Below are 3,668 nucleotides of genomic sequence, written 5' to 3'. Positions count from 1 at the left end.
GATTGTCCTGACTAGGCTAGTACCCACCTGGCACTATACACAGCTATTACCATATCATTGGCTATATTCCCTATGCTTTACTTTCCATCCCCATGACTATTTTGTAACTACCAGTTTGTACTTCTTATTCCCTTTACCTTTTTCATGCTGACCTGTAACCCCCCTCCCATCTATCACCCTGATAAATCTAGTATGCATCTGACACCATGCTCATCTGTAGTTATTACAATATTATTGACTATATTTCTTATGCTATACCCTGCATCCCCATGACTACTGTGTAATAACCAATTTGTACTTCTTAATCCCTTCCCCTTTTTCACTCACCCCCATCCCCACACACCTCCCATCTAGCAACCATCAGTTTTTTCTCTGTATCTGAGTCAATTTCTGTTTTGTTTGCTCGTTTATTCTGTTCTTTAGATTCCACATATAAAAAATATGGAATGCTTCATGAATTTGCGTGTCATCCTTTCTCAGGGGCTATGCTAATCTTCTCTCTATTGTTCCAGTTTTAGTATATATGCTGCTGAAGCAAGCACGGTGTGGACCTATTTGGGTTCATCTTGTTTGGGACTCTCTGCGCTTCCTGGGCTGGTAAGTCTATTTCCTTCACCAGCTTAGGGAAGTTTTCTGTCATTATTTCTTCAAATAGGCTTTCAATTCCTTGCGCACTCTCTTCTCTTTCTGGTACCCCTATAATGTGAATGTTGGTACGCTTGAAGTTGTCCCAGAGACCCCTTCAACTATCCTTATTTTGGGGAATTCTCTTTTCTTTTTGCTGTTCTGATTGGGTGTTTTCTACTACCTTATCTTCTAAATCACTGATTTGATCCTCTGTCTCATCTAATCTACTGTTGATTCCATCTAATGTGTTCTTCATTTCAATTACTTTAGTCTTCATTTCTGACTGTTTCTTTTTGTTTATTTTTTATTTTTTAAAACTTTTATTTATTTGTGTTTTTCCAGGACCCGTCAGCTCCAAGTCAAGTAGTTGTTTCAATTTAATTGTGGAGGGCGCAGCTCACAGTGGCCCATGTGGAGATCGAACTGGCAACCTTTTTGTTAAGAGCACTGCGCTCTAACCAACTGAGCTAACTGGCCACCCCTGACTGGTTCTTTTCTATATTTTCTATCTCCATTTTTTGTATTTCGTATCTCTTTGTTGAAGCTCTCCCTGAGATCACTGAGCATCTTTATAAATAGTTTTTTGAACTCTGCATCTTGTAGGTTGCTTATTATCATTTTCTTTAGTTCTTTTTCTGGAGCATCATTCTCTTATTTTATCTGGCACATGTTTCTTTGTCTCCCCATTTTGACTGCCTCACTGTGTTTGTTTCTGTGTATAATGTAGAGCTGCTATGTCTCCTGGTCTTAGTAGAGTGCCCTTATGTAGTAGGTGTCCTGTGGGGTTTAGTGGCGCAATCTCCCTGGTCACCTGAGCCAGATTCTCCAGATGTTTGCCTTGTATAAGTTGTATGTGCCCTCCATTTCTAGTTGAGGCTTGGTTGCTGTTTGCAGATCAGTAGGAGGGATTGACCATGGAGCTGATTGGTTGTGAGTGGCCGTGGCTTCAGTGCAGGAGCTGTTATGCAGGGGCTGACCCTACAGAGCAGGATTCACTTTAGTGAGGCTCTGGTGCCTGCCCAAGCTGCCCTTTGGGTGTGTCCTCCTTGGAGGCAGCCAGGTGATGCTCTGGCTCAGTTGGAAGCTGGCCACCAGGTGTGCTAGCCCGAGGGCTTTCTAGGAGAGGACCCAGCACAGGTCAATGAGGTACACCAACCATGAGGCACAAAGCAATCTGCAGATAGCTGCCACCTGTGCTGGGCTGAGGTGCCTTGAGAGGCTTGATGTCACTAGTTCTGGGCTTAGGGCTGCTCAGCTAGAGATTTAGGAAAAACTGAAGCCAGATACTGGTTGGTTGGTGTTTGTGAACCTTTGCAAGATTTTAGGAAAGTCTGCAGCATGAGCCAAGACAGGTCTTTTGTATGGAAAAGCCACTGGAAGTGTCTTGGGTGGGCCTGAATATTGAGAGAGGCAGGGCCTCAGAATCACCTGGGCGAGGTGAATGGTGTTAGCTAGATTGATGGAAACTCAGATATCGCGTCCACTTGCGTCTGCATACTGGAAAGGGGAGGACTCAACAAAGAAACAGTGGTTTCCACCAACATCTCTGTCCAGGAGAAAGCTGACCCTCCAGGTCTTGTCCTGCCAACAGACAACGCAGTTCCTCCCTGTATGTCTCTGGTGCCTTTCAAGCTGCTGCCCCAGCCCTGGAGCTCAGAGCAAGTGAATTCGTCAGCGAGTAAGTCCATGCGCGGGCCCTTTAAGAGGAGCGCCTGGGAGTACAGCTGCCCTCTGGCTCACTCAGGCACAATTGCCACCGTTTTTTATAACCAGAAGTTATGGGGACTTCTCGTCCCAACATGGAACCCTGGGCTGGAGAGCCTGGTGTGTGATGGGACCCTGCACTCCTCAGGGGGGACCTCCAGCGTTGAGATGTCCCTCCTGATTTTTAAATGCCACACGTGGGTGTGGGACCAGCCCGTTTTGTGTCTCTTCCACTTCTACCAGTCTCCACGTTGTTTCTTCTGTATGTCCTTAGTGTTAGGACTTCTGTTCAGCTAGGTGATTCTCAATGATGGTTATTCTGTGGTTTAGTTGTAATTTTGATGTGGTCGTGAGAGGAGGCAAGCACAGCATTTACCTACTCTGCCATCCTGACCGGAAATCCCAAATGCACTTGTAATATTTTTTATGTAAGGAAATATTACTGCTTCTTGTAGTTTTGGTGAATATTGCTTTTTCTTTCTTCTTTTCCTTCTTCTTTCTCCTACTATATGGCCATAATGGAGATTTAAATTACACAGTTTCATTATTTACTGTATTAACTAAACTCACCTTTATGTTAGTTTTAAAACATGGATGACGGGACTATTTTAAATTTGGGTATATTATCAAGTAGAAAGTGATCATTTTTGTCTGACAACTGGCACCATTACCCTGTTCTTAAGATATTTGAGTGTCTGGTGACTGACTGGGCCTTTGAAACAAGCTGGGCCAGAGCGTTCTTCCCTGGCACTTTTCAAACTAGAGCTGGGAGAGAGAAGCCACCTGTCTTTGTTAGCTGTTGCTGCATAACAAAGCACTGTAAAATCAAAGGGGCTTAAAACAGTGAGCATTTATTTAGCTCACACATCTGCTGGTCTGCTGGGCAGGCTCTGTCTGCTGTTCTCAGCCAGGCTTGGTCATGTGTCTTCAGGCTGGAACTTGGCTGACTGATTGAGGCTGTGGCAGCTGCAGTGTCTCTTAGTCCATACTGCAGGTTTGCACAAATGTTTCATGTGTTTCTTACTTCCCAGCAGACTAGTGGAAGAATGTTCCATGAGAGAGCAAGTCAAAACATGCAAAGTTTTATAGACCTAAGCTCAGAAGTTGCTCATTGTCACTTCTCCCCATATGACAGTGGCTAAAGCAAGTCATATGGACACATCCAAAAACACTGCAGAAGTATACCACTCGTGAAGAGGCTGTGGCTAGCCAGCGGGTACATGGAGGGGTAAAGAACTGCGACCAGTCCTCCTCTATAGCACAGCCCTTTTCCTCTTTGGGCAGGGAGCTGGTGGGAAGGAGCTCCATGTGCAGACATCTGTCTATAGCTGGATAAC

The 3,668-nt window shown here is 44.8% G+C and overlaps 1 non-coding gene across 1 annotated transcript; it reads right to left on the bottom strand.

Annotated features, from left to right (window-relative positions):
* Window positions 1-435: 435 nt before the first annotated feature.
* On the bottom strand, window positions 436-542 carry LOC141568177 (U6 spliceosomal RNA). Its single transcript, XR_012491223.1, has one exon. It is a non-coding gene; the product is annotated as a U6 spliceosomal RNA (small nuclear RNA).
* Window positions 543-3,668: the final 3,126 nt, after the last annotated feature.

The sequence above is a fragment of the Rhinolophus sinicus genome, chromosome 17 (genome assembly GCF_057876585.1).
Source record: "Rhinolophus sinicus isolate RSI-liver-muscle chromosome 17, RSI-T2T, whole genome shotgun sequence".
In the NCBI taxonomy this organism is placed as follows: domain Eukaryota; kingdom Metazoa; phylum Chordata; class Mammalia; order Chiroptera; family Rhinolophidae; genus Rhinolophus; species Rhinolophus sinicus.
This window is presented reverse-complemented; position numbering and strand designations above follow the sequence as displayed.